At 51.1% G+C, this 12432-nt stretch overlaps 1 protein-coding gene across 10 annotated transcripts in view; it reads right to left on the reverse strand.

The window, feature by feature from the left end:
• Nucleotides 1-12432, reverse strand: part of CCT6B (chaperonin containing TCP1 subunit 6B) — a 271495-nt gene that overhangs the window by 96534 nt on the left and 162529 nt on the right. For 9 of the 10 annotated variants that reach the window (XM_032457738.1, XM_032457736.1, XM_032457739.1 and 6 more), the window contains exon 17: nucleotides 9219-9447. The exons of the other annotated variant lie outside the window; for it this stretch is intronic. The gene's annotated coding sequence lies outside the window, so the exon portion shown is untranslated. The remainder of the gene's footprint in view (nucleotides 1-9218; nucleotides 9448-12432) is intronic. 10 annotated transcript variants of the gene reach the window in all.

A 12432-nucleotide genomic window follows, 5' to 3' on the forward strand; every position in this document is an offset into this window, starting at 1 on the left:
CCCATGGGAGCATCTACAGGAGACAGCAGGCAAGCTATCCAGACAGCAAAGAGAAGAAAGGACACTCCCCTGAAGGGAAGAAACTGTCCTGCCTTAAAAAGGCCAGTCACAGAAAAGAGACATGCCTTATTCTGCATGTCTCCAAAGGCCAGAAACAGGCCAGGGAGTAGATGTTATCAAGAGATAGATTTCAGTTTAATATAAGAAACAACTTTCTAATAGACAGAAATGTCTATTAGAAATGAATGGGCTTTGTGGGTAAGGAGTAAGCTCCCCATCCCTGGAAATATGTAAGTACAGCCTAGGTGCTCACCATCAGAACTTCTGCAGAAAGGTTAGACCTGGTTCCTGTGAGTCTCTTGGAGCTTGAGGTCCTCTGGGAGTAGCTGGGGTGCCTTAGCTGGGGTGCCCCTGGTGTGCAGGGAGAGAGTTGCGGCAAGAGAGGCTTGGTAACTAATGGACCGGCCCTGCGTCCCACTTTCTCTCTTCCCTGGCCCTCCCCAAGCCTCCAGACATCCTCATCTCATTGCTGTTCTCCCGGCAGAGCCACTGGCTGGGGGAGGAGAGGGATCAGGTGGCCCCAGCCCCGCCTGCATGCTGAACGGCAAACAGTTAACCTGCTGACCCTTAATCAAAGGCTCAGAGCACAGCGGCTGCCAGATGGATGCAGGCTTCTCCAGCTCCAATTACTCTACAGGAGGTGCACGTAGTGGTAAGAGGCAGAAGGAGCTGGAGGCAGAGATAGGGAGCCCACAGCCATGGCCTCACCCGGAGTGGAGCCGGGGGGCAGAGAGGAGGGTCTCCTTCTCCATCCCTGACACTGGCACCTTCCATTCCAGCCCTGGCTCACAGAGCTCGGCCACCTGGGTGTTCCCCAAGGCCTGGCACTGGATGAGGGAGAGGGGAGACTGAGGACCATGAGACAGACCAGGCACTGGTGGTACCAGGGAGGTGGGCCATCAAGGCCATGAAAGTCACTGTCCCCTGAGTACACCCCCCCCACACTGGGGGCTGGAGGTAGCATGCTGGGGCTGTCTTGAGATTGTGGGGGAGGTGCCTGACCACCCCGGGGAGCCCTCCTACAATCCATTCCACCCAAGGACATCCCTCTGTGCTTCCCTCTGGGCGTGGCCAGCCCTAAAAGTGGAGAAAGAGCGGCATGGGTAGAACATGCCCACATCCAACCCCCAAGATCCTTCCCACCTTGGGATTTAACTGGAATTTCCAGAACAGGGTGGTCTAGGAGCCCTGCCAGCCCTCCTTCCTCTGATCCCGCATCTTCCTCCTCATTCAGAACTTGGCAGGCGGGCCCTAAACCTACCTGTTGGGAGGCGTGGGAGGCTCCCATCTGAGAAGTGCAATCTGTTGGGGGAGACACAGACCCTACCCTGGAGAAGCTCCCAGTCTGATGGGGGAGGCAGAGTTCTGAGGTCAAGAATGCAGTCTGAGGGAGGAAGACAAACACACAGAGATGGACTCACAAAGCGAGGGGGTCCCCTGTCCTCTGTCACACTTGCACACGTCAGTGCACAGAAGGCAGGACAGTCCTAGGGGTGCCCCTGGGGAGGAGGTAAGCTCCAAAGTGGCTTTACTTCCTCCAGACGCTGCCTCAGAGGTGCTTCCCAGAGCACAGGAGCGCTGATCTGTACAGCTGTGGGAGCCAAGAAAGAGCAGCTTATTAATTTAATCCTTAAGCAAATTTGCAAAATTGTCAGTGGATTTGCAGGAAGCCAAAGGAAGTGGCTTCCGGGGGAGCTGGCAGCCGCTGCAGGGGGCGGGCAGGGAGGGAGGAGGCTGCCGCCTCACAGCCCCTTCCCCAGCACCTCCTGGCAGGGCCGGCTTCCTGCATCCCTCCTCTCAGCCTCTGCTCTAGAAGAAGAACCTGAAAATTGGTCAGGGAGGGCTTGAGCCACGTTGGCCACTAATAGGAATAACTCTAAGACTCTAATAACTCTAATAACTCTAAGTGCTTTCAGCACACTGGACACTGAACATACATGAACTCAACTCATCCTTTATCTTTCTTACACTTTTTTTTCGGCTTTATTGAGGTATAATTGACAAATAAAACTGAAATAAGGCAGGTGCTATTACTGGGCCCATTTTACAAATGGGGAAACCAAGGCACAGAGCCTTCAGGGGGCTTATGGCCCAAGGTCACACAGCTCGTAAGTGGTAGAGACGGGGTGGGATCCGAGCCAGGCTGTCCAGCACCAGAAGTGGCATTCTCAACCTCTCTGCTATTCTGTATCCTTGGTTTCTTGCCTCTCTTTTTCTTTTCCTTTTGGCTTCTGTGGAAAGGGGGAAGAGACCATCCTCAGTTCCTACCTCCATTCCCATGGGGGTTGTGGGCCAGCTACTTCTCATGCTGTCCCCAAGCACAGTGCCAAGTGTCATCCTGGCCTTCCCCTAGACTTGAAGCCCCTCTGCCACTCAGTGCCAGGGTAAACATCTCTCTCACACCCTTCCCTGTCCTCCTCCACCCACTCCTTCCATCTTCCATCCCGCAATCCCCATCCCAAGTGAAGGAACAGATGACAATCAGTGCTTCCTTTCAAGATGGGGGCTTCCTGAGAACATGTGTGTATGTGTTCTGAGCCTCGCTGAGGAAGGCACAGCCTCTCGATGGGGTCCCACGCCTTCAAGTCCTACCACGATTTCCTGTTTGCATAATAAGGCTTGTGCCCATTAGCCTGCTGGTTTGAAGAGGCCTCTGTGAGCCGACCAGGGCTGACTGAGTCTCAGTCCCCAGGGAAGCTGAGGCTAGTTAACCTGTTTGGAGAGTTCATTGATTAAGCATGGGTAAGAAATGAGAAAAACGCCTGACCAGCCTGCCACCCCACCCAGGCCATCATGCCTTGTCCCTGGTCTGGCTCCAGCACCTTCGTCCAGCAGATCGCTCATTAGCATTTTCATGTGAGGAGCATATGCAATGAGGCATCTGAGAAAATCCCCAGCATTTAAATTCATTAACAGTCTCTGGAAGTCTTCAGTGCAGAGGTGGAATTATCGCTAAACTGTTTTTAACTTACCAGCTGTGCACTAAACCACAGAGGAGACTGGCTCTATGTTTAGGGGAGCTGAAGGGGTATTGCCATTTGGGGGCCCAAACTCGAGCCCAGGGATGCCGAGGCTCCCGGCTGGAGAGCTGTGTTTTCTAGATTCTCTTCCACATCCTAATGATGAGTGAAAAATTCAATCAACCAGCTGGCTTGTCCACTTAGGAACAAACAGCCGCCTTGACTGGTATTGACGTGGCTGTGCGATTCAGGTTAAGTTTTGTGACCCTGCTTCTCTCTGCTCAGCATCTGATGGATGATGGAGGAAATGTCTCTTCTCTCCCAGGCATGGCCTCCCTCTGCCTGGCCAGGCGCTGCTCATGCATCAGTCGCCCCCTCCAGGAAGCATTTCCTGATGCTCTCCCAGCCCGGTCATCTCCATCACCCTGTGCATCCACTATCCCAGCACACAGTCCACAGTGAGGCCATGACCTTGCTAAGATCTGTCTCCTCTGTGTGCCCGAGAACCCCGGAGGGCAGCATTTGGCCTCTGTGTATCCCAGAGCCCAGCCAGCACCTGGCACAAAAGATATGCTCCACAAAGATTCACTGAATTAATTAATTGATCGATTAAATGTTCCTCTTCACCTGCAGTGTCGATCACGGTGCCTGACTCATTGCAGTTTCTCAATAAATATTTGCTGAATAAATGTTGAATGACAGATAAGCCTTAGCTGCAGGGATGGAGTGGAGGTAAAGAGGTTAGGATTCAGAAATTCAATGCTTTATTCAACAAATATTAATTGAGTAACTAATCAGAATGATGGTTAATATTTATATTGGGCTTCCTATCTGCAAAGCACAAGTTAACTCATTTAATATTTATAACAACCCTATGCAGAGGATTCTAATACTATCCTCATTTCACAGGTATGAAAACTGAGGCACAGAGCATCCAAACATCTTGCCCAAGGCTATATGGCCAAGGAGTAATGGAGCGAGGATTTGAACCTAGGGGTCTAGCTCAGGTCAGTGCTGTTCAATAGAAGTATAATGTGAGCCTTGTGTGTAATTTTACACTTTCTGAGAACCCCAGTTCTAAAAAGTAAAAATAAATAGATGAGATTAATTTTAATAAGATATTTTACTTAACCCACTATATCCAAAATACTATCATTTCAATATATAATCAATACAAAAAAGTATTAATGAGATATTTTACATTCTTGTTTTCATGTTAAGCTTTCAAAATACAGTGTGAATTTAGACTCACAGCACTTCTCAGTGTGGACGCTCAACATTGCCAGTGCTGAATGGCCACATGCGGCGAGTGGCTACTGTACTGGATGGTGCTTGGCCAAAGTCTGGATGCCTATCCCCTGTGCTCTACTGCCTCTGCCTATCTTGTGTCTGGCACAGATACTGAGACACAAAGATGAATCAGACACAGGCTGTTTAAGGAACCCACAGTTTGTTGGGAAAGACACATAGGACTGTGACACACAGATGAGACATATCATGATAAGGGCCAGTTGTTGTAGAATCACACAGAGGGGACACCTACTCAAGAGAACACTTCCAGAAATCAGAGACCTGACGTTTGAATTGAAGTTAGCCAAGTAAAGAGGCAGAGAGCAGCACGTGCAAAGGTCCAGTGGTGGGAAAGTGGACAGCAAATCCCTGAGACCTCAAGCAGTTCATTCAGAACAGTGGGGTCAGGAGTCTGAAAAGCATGGAGATGTTGAAAGCTGAGGCTGGAGAGGTCTGCAGGGGCCAGAACACTCCAGGGTGCACATAAGCCACAGTGAAAGGGTTTGGACTTGACCCTGAGAAACATAAGGAGACATTGAAGGATTCTAAATGAGGGAAAAAAATAAATAAATGAGGAAGAGATGGAATCAGATGTGCAGCCAGTTAGTGGTCAAGTCAGAATCCAGGTCTCCTGACTCTAATTTCAGTGTCCTTTCATCCATCCATCCATCCATTCAGAAGCTACTTATTAAGCACCTACTACACTGCAATGCACTAGGCACTAGGGATACAGACTATAACAAGCTATATCCAGGATTTAAAGCTGAGATAGGGCCTGGCAGAAAGAAATGGGTAACGGTATAAACAAGACCTTGTGGTGGGAGCCAGTCATGCCACGCAGTGAGGAAGGGGCTGGCACGAGCAGCGAATTCAGGCTGGGAGAGGGGGGCCATGGTGAGATGCAGGGTGTGAGTTTTTGCACAGCCCTGGCATCAAAGACCTAGACACCTCATCTTTCCACACCACAAATGACTCCATCTGACCCTAATGCCAGCAGAAGGGCCTGGGACGACACAAAGAAGTCCTGTTAAAATGACCAGACCCTCCTGTATTCAGCTATGCACAGCACCTCTCCCCGTGGCTCACCCTGGGGGTGAGGCAGCAAGAACAAGGCCCTGTAAGTCCAGCTTGGAAGCTATAGGTCACAGTGCGGCCTTGCCTCCATGCCCTCTTCAGTGCAATGGGGACACTGGACCAGATCTGCCCTTCCCTGTCCCAGCGGAGCCTTGGAGTCCACCTCACAGCTTGTCACCCACACAGATGCCTGAGCCCAGCTTGGGGAATCAATCCTCTCAGGAATGAGGCTCAGCTGAGCCTGGAAAGTTATGTGACCACTGAAGACCTCCTCAGCCTGGACCTTTCTCAGAGCTTATGGAATACACCAGGCGCAGAAGAGGAGGCTGGGAGGCTGTCAGACCTAAGCCTTAAAATCTACAGTCTTCCTCACCCTCCCACCTTGTCATCATAGTACCCAGTTCCAGATAAGAACACTCAGAAGCACACCTGGCCACATCCAACTGCAAATCACATCACTCTAGTTTGCCCATTTTCAATGGACCAGGTGGCCTTCCAGGTTTGCCAAGTTTAGGAAATTAAAACATAGGATGCCCAATTAAACTGGAATTTCAACCACAAATAATTTTTAGTAGAAGTATGTGCCCTTCAATATGGGCCCAATAATTAGATGACAGGATCTCTCAGCCTCTGGACTTTAGAAAGCAGGAGGGGCCTTTTCCCCTGGAATTCTCTCTTGTTGCCTCTGAAGGGTGAACAAGAGAGGCTATTTCAGACTGAAACACGCAGAGGTTATCTGTAAAGAGGATCAGGGCATCAACTCCGGGCAGCCTATGGCACCAGCCTCCGGTGACCCAGCCATTGGCTCAGTCAACTCAGACCACTCCGTCACCCCCAGACCACCAGCCCCAGGCCCCATAGCCCACAGCAGCAAAGCAGGACTCCCACTCTTTGGAGAGGAAGGCTTTGGGTGGGAAGATCCACTGAGTAGGCCAAGATTGCCAGGTTATAGACCGGAAGGTCCTATAACTGGCAGGCCCAGGCCCAGGAGCTCTGGGCATAGAAGGAGTCCCCCGGTGACTCCTGCTCTGGCTGGTACAACCCTAAATGATGGGCCACAAGACAGGGCCCTGAACTGGTCCAGGTCCAGGCCTGAGAAGGAGCTGAAGTTTATCATCTGTAGGCAATTGTGTAAGCCCCTCCCATCCCATAGCCCATCCCTAAACACATACACACACACACACACACACACACACGAACACATATGGACTAATATTCCCAGCACTTCCCAGCATGGCCCCGGCGCTCTGCTCTCCGAACTCCCAAGACAGACACCCCCCTATTTGGAGACTGAAAACTGATAAGCAGTGAGGCTGCCAGCCCCACCCACATCTCCCAGAACCATCACCTCGGAGCCACCATCTAATTAGCTGTGAGGTAACGAGGGCCCTGCACTCCCAGAAGGCGGGCACTGCCGTTCTGGGACATTAGCTTCCCATATTAGGAGCCACTGCAAACACAAACACAGCCCAGGAGAAGGACTGGCAGGGTAGGGGCCGGCCTGGGGTCGGGGAAGAAGCAATATGCCTCCGGAAGCCCTTTATTAACTCTCTAATTAATTCACTCCATACACTGCAGGGAGCCCGGCCTGGGAGCCCATGAGAGGGGAGAAGGATTTAGGAGGAAGATTTGAGATTGAAAAAAAAAGTCATAGTCTAGAGAAATGTGAGCAGAGGAGGGGCACCTGGATTGTGCAGATGGGGAAACAAAGGCCCATCGAGGGGCAAGGAGGTGCCCGAGGTCCAGATGCGGTGGGGTGGGGGCTCCTCCTGGTTCAGCTCAGCTTCAGCTGAGCAGCGTGGCCGTTCACAGTGTGGTTTTCCAGCTGGCACACAGGTCTCAGTAAAATGCTCATCAAACAAGGTCCAGTCTCCCTTCCATTTACTTGCTGGTTACAGTCCCAGAAAATATACATTTCACACACACAATATATATATACATTTCACACACGCACACACACACATATAGCATTTATAAATCTATAAAATCATGCCCCCAAATAGTGGAAACATAAGTAACATCAAGTTAAGTTCTCAGCAAAGGTACACAGGTGTCTCATCAACCTGAAGTCTGGCAGGACATGTAGCATCTTTAGTCCCACCCAGCAGATGCCAGGGCACCCCCATGTCATGAGGTGTTCTAAAGTGCACCCTAGGGGGCAGTACTGCCCTCACAGAGAACCGCCACCTCCGACCCACTGTGAGGCTGTGTCCAGGGTGCAGCTGCCAACCTCCACGGATCGAGGTGAAGGACGCAGGGGACGAAGGATGGAAACTAGTTTGAAAACAACAGGGCCTATGACCCACTGACGTTTGGTCATTATCACAGAGGCAAAGGCTGGCTGATGGTCAGGGCTTGAGCATTGAGGGGTGCAAACGAGACTCATCCAAGCCAGCCACTTGGCCCATATTATCTATGAGGCAGGCTTTGGGGTTCTCCTTGCACTAGAGGTGGGGAGGGCTGGTGACTGAAGCTCTAGGAGGTTAATTAGTTGAGTCCAAGTTTATCTGAGTCTAAAGCGCTTACTCTTTCTAAGACCCCTCTTGTTCTCAGGGAGGGCTCCAGGGAGGAGGGGCTATTTTTAATGCCAATCATGCCATTTAAGCTAAAAGACCGAGAGCTTTCCAGCATGCAGATGGGAGGGGGAAGGCATCCCAGGTGGGGAAACAGTGTGAGCAAAGACATGAAAAGTGTATTCAAGTCACACGCGTCCTGGATTTGCTCAGGAAATGGACTATGTGTAGTTGTGATAGAGGATAACTCTGGAAAGATGAGTTAGGCCAGGTAACAGATGGCCTTGCGTGTCCAAGTAGGAAGTTTAGTCTTGACTTAATAGGAACTAGGGAGCCAATGAAAGTTCTTGAGCAGGGGAGGGAGGTGCCCAGATCTGCCTTTCTTCAATGCCTTGAATTGGGCTCCACAGCCGTTTCTCCAGTGCCCCCAAACTAGGCTCAGCTCAGCCCTACACCTAGGCCAGGCCTCTTCCTAGGGCTGGTGCTGTTGAGGAATTCCCCCAGCCTCCTCGAGCAGTTTTCAAGCCATAATTAATTGCACAGTAGCGAGGATCTAATTGCCTTCCCCCTGCCAGCACCTCAGAGATGACGGGCTGTACCTGGAAGAAGGTGTGATCAGAAGAAACAAGTTAATTAACACCCTGAACAAAGAGGCTGCTAATTGCATTGTTTCCATGACTTGAGAAGACACTTTTTAGGAATGGGCGTCTACTGCCTTGGGCTCACTGTCAGAAGAACCTCAGGTCTCTGGGTGAAGAGGCCCTGTTCCCCTCCTCCCAACAAAAGAAGCGCAGTAACAGCCATCCTGACCGCAGAAGCAGGGCCTCATTTTCCCAGGGAGAGCCAAGAACCCAGACATTTTCCTGTCCCCATGTTACAGATGGATAAACTGAAACCATAAAGGACACAAGGGTTTAGCAGCTTGGCAGCACGGGCACCTTTCCACAGTGCTCCTGCCTGCCATAATCCAACAAGGAGGGTGGGAAGGACAGAGCGACTGGGGCAGGTTCTCCCCCTAAGTTCTCTCCACTCGAAGAAGGAAGTGTGTGCACGGAGGCGGGAAGGTTTAGGCCCTGGGAGAGTGAGGAAAACCTCCTGGGGGGCCGCTGTTCTTTCCCTGGGGTCTGCCCATCTCACTCGGGAGTCTGGAGTCTGCACTTGGGCCCTCCTGGGGACATCAGCCCAAAGACCACCCTCACAGCCGGTCCTTGAATAGGAGAGGGGCTCTGACTGCTCCCCAAACATTTGATCTAGACACTGAAGAGCCAGCAGTAAAGCTTTCACGCTGCGTGACCACATGGTTTCTGTCACGACTACTCACCTGTGCCATGGTAGAGGGAGCGCAGCCACAGAGGATGCAGAAACAAATGCGCATGACCACATCTAATAAAAGCTGATGCACAGGAGCAGGCGGTGGACCACATTTGCCCACTGGCCATGGCTTTCCAGCCCCCGGTCTGGCGGAACACCCTGCAGCAGCAGCAGAAGCTCGCTGCCTCCTCTCCGTCCTCCTGTCCGTGGCACAGGTGGGCACTGACAAAAGGCTGGTTCTGCGAGAAAAGCAGGACACAGTAAAAGCAGGCTTGACAATGAGCCCGTGGCAAGGAGGTGAGGATGGGTGTCTCCTAGACACCGACTCTCGGAGGGCCAACACAGTGCCTCTGATGGCCCCCTTGGTAGATATCTGTGGACTCAGCATAGTTCCTGGTGTGTGGTAGGAAATGTTCTCCCGTCTGGGCATCAGAACAGCATAGGAGGGGACTGCCTGTGCTGTTGGCAACTTGCCACTAGGTGGGTAAAGTCCCCCTGCTCCCCACTCACTGCCTCCAACTCCTTCCAGGTTTACTGTCCAGAGTGAGGCCACCAACCTTTTCAAACCTGCTGGCCTGGAAGTTTCTTGGCTTGGGGACCTGGCTTCTTCTCCCAGTGGGTGGGCTGCCCATAGGAGGCTCTCCACCAGTTTCTCTCCCCAGGCTAACAATCCCACGGCAGGCGCAGGGAGGGAGAGAGGTGCTGGCAGGCAGGCATTCTGGGGAAATCTGCAGACCATAGGAATGAAGGGGAATGCCCAAGCGGCTGGACCCAGCAGACCCTGGCTGTGGGCCATGGCCAAGGCAGCAGGGAGGGGCAAGTCACAGTGGCAGGGGCTTGGTTCTCAGGATGGGCTCAGGGCTCTCCAGGAGGCTGGAGGAAGTTCCAAAGGATCCCAATTCTGAAACCTCGAGGGTTCAGGAAAGGCTCAGGACCTCTGGGGAGGTATGGGTAGAACACAAATCAAAGGCTGAAGATGGAGACGGGAGAGAATCCAGCACAAGCTACCTTCCTGCTGTTTTGGCCTGTCAGTCTCTGACTCTACCAACTGCCCCTGGAGCCCAGAGGTTCTGTGAGGGATCAGTGAATTCAGAGCGAAGGGAGGTCGGCAGAAGGGCGAGTGTGGTCAGCCCTGCTTGAGGCCCATGATGGACAGAATCTATAAAAGGCCAGGGTTGGGCTACCCCCAGGGACAATAAGGTTTCAGGTAACTTAAGGAGCCTGCCCAATTTACCCTCCCTAGAGGAGAGGAAGCAGCAATAACTTGGGTGGTGGACATCCTGCTTGAGAAGCATCATGCCAGACTGGGTCTGGAAGGTCCTTGGAAAATATTACTAATATTAAGTGCTCCAGCAGGTTAATCACTGTCATACTATTTTACATGCATTACCTCATTTCTAGAACAGCCTTATATGGTGGGGATTATTATTCCCATTTTAAAGACAAAGAAACTGAGGTTCCAAGATATCAAGTCATCTGCTCAAATCCCACCAAGCCAATAAGTGTCAAGTTTGGATTCCAACCCATCTCTGTCTGACTCCCAAACATTTCCTGTATGCCCAGGGATGAATTCAAAACTTGCAATGACCAGCATGGCATGGATGTCCACCTGGATGCCAAGTGTAAACAGCTAGTGCAGCCAAGCAGCTGGGTGCATCAGGCAACCACAGCATGGGATCCCACAGCTGACCTTCCCAGCACCAACCCCCAACCCCCACACACACTCACAACACAATCCATCTGAAATACAAACAGGAAGTCATCCCTGCATTATCTTGACTGCTGAGGAAAGGAATTCAAACCCCAAAGAGTCCGAGACACCAGTGTCCACCAATTAAACCAGCCCACAGTCAAGGTGCCTGGTGCATCCCCCAACAGAGATCATCCTGCCTAACTACTTCATTTTACAGACAAGAAAACCTAGGTCCAGAGAGGGGAACTGACTTGTCAAGGTCACTCAGCAAAATGCAGGTTGACACTAGCCCCGAGAAACAGCAGTCCTGGTCCCACTGCAAGGTTCCATCCCTGCACACACTGGTGGCAATGCTATAGCTCCAGTCTGTTCTCAGGAAAAGCAACCTGCAATATGTTTGTGTCCTTTGACCTGTAATTCTCCTGTAATCCAAGGGAATCAACCCTTGGGAAATAATCTAAAGGGGAATTTTTAAAAAGGAGTTTGACAAAGATGTTCGCAGCAACACTGTTTGCAAGATTGAAAATCTGGCCACCACCCAAATGCCCAACGATAGCAGTAAGCAAACGGTGGTCATATCCATGTGCTGTGGTTATGAAAAATGACAGCTCTGAAGACTAAGTGTATACAATAGAAATGCTCATGTAAAACACCGTTAAGTGGGAAAATCAGAAAACATCCTCACGTGTTGGTTACAACCAAGCAAAACAAGCATGTGTATTAACAAGGGCTTGAGGAGACGAGGAGAGACGAAGGTGGCTTATTGTTCGCTTGGGGTGGGATATTTTTTCCCTGTGAGTAGTTTAGTGTCAAAGTTTTTCTTAAAGAGTTTTGAGTTATCCAACGGCAATGGAAGAGAATTAACTATGGGAGAGCAATACTGCATTCAAATTTGTCGAGCAGAGAGCTAAGTCCCCTTCCACGCTGCCCCTCGGCAAGCCTCGAGGCGTGTGTGTGCAGATCACATCGGTGTCCCTTTCAGAAGAGTGGTTAACAACCTTCTTTGGAGACCTGTGCTGTCGAGAAGCTCTTCACATGCCTACCCATTTCCTGAGACCTTTAGCAGAAGTGAGAATTGGTTCCATGGAGGCATCTTGGCCGTAAGTCCTAATAAAAATGGACCTAAAGGTGAGAGAAGTTGAGAAAAATACCAGAGGAATGAAGAGAAAGTGAGACAGAGAAGCTGGGAAGGAGACGGTGAATATTAAGCTCCGTAGGAGTGCATTTGGGGAAAAGAAGCAGCAGGGTGGGTTCCAGGCCTGGGAGGAACTATGAAAATCCTCCCATGCAGAGGGAGCTGGTGTAGGCAGCAATATGCAGCCTGCAGAGCCAAGCGGAGGCACCGCATTTACAGTGGAAGCTGGGGAGTGGGCGATGGGCACTTGGCTGAGCTGAGTGAGGAACACCAAAGAACAGGGGGAAAGAATGGGGGGCACTTGAGGGAGAGATGAATGCACCCTCTTCTAGCCCTTCAGCTCCTTTCTCCCAACTTAATTATTTCAAAATTCATAACTGTGAGCCTGGCAGGACC

The sequence above is a fragment of the Camelus ferus genome, chromosome 16, assembly GCF_009834535.1.
Source record: "Camelus ferus isolate YT-003-E chromosome 16, BCGSAC_Cfer_1.0, whole genome shotgun sequence".
NCBI classification, from domain to species: domain Eukaryota; kingdom Metazoa; phylum Chordata; class Mammalia; order Artiodactyla; family Camelidae; genus Camelus; species Camelus ferus.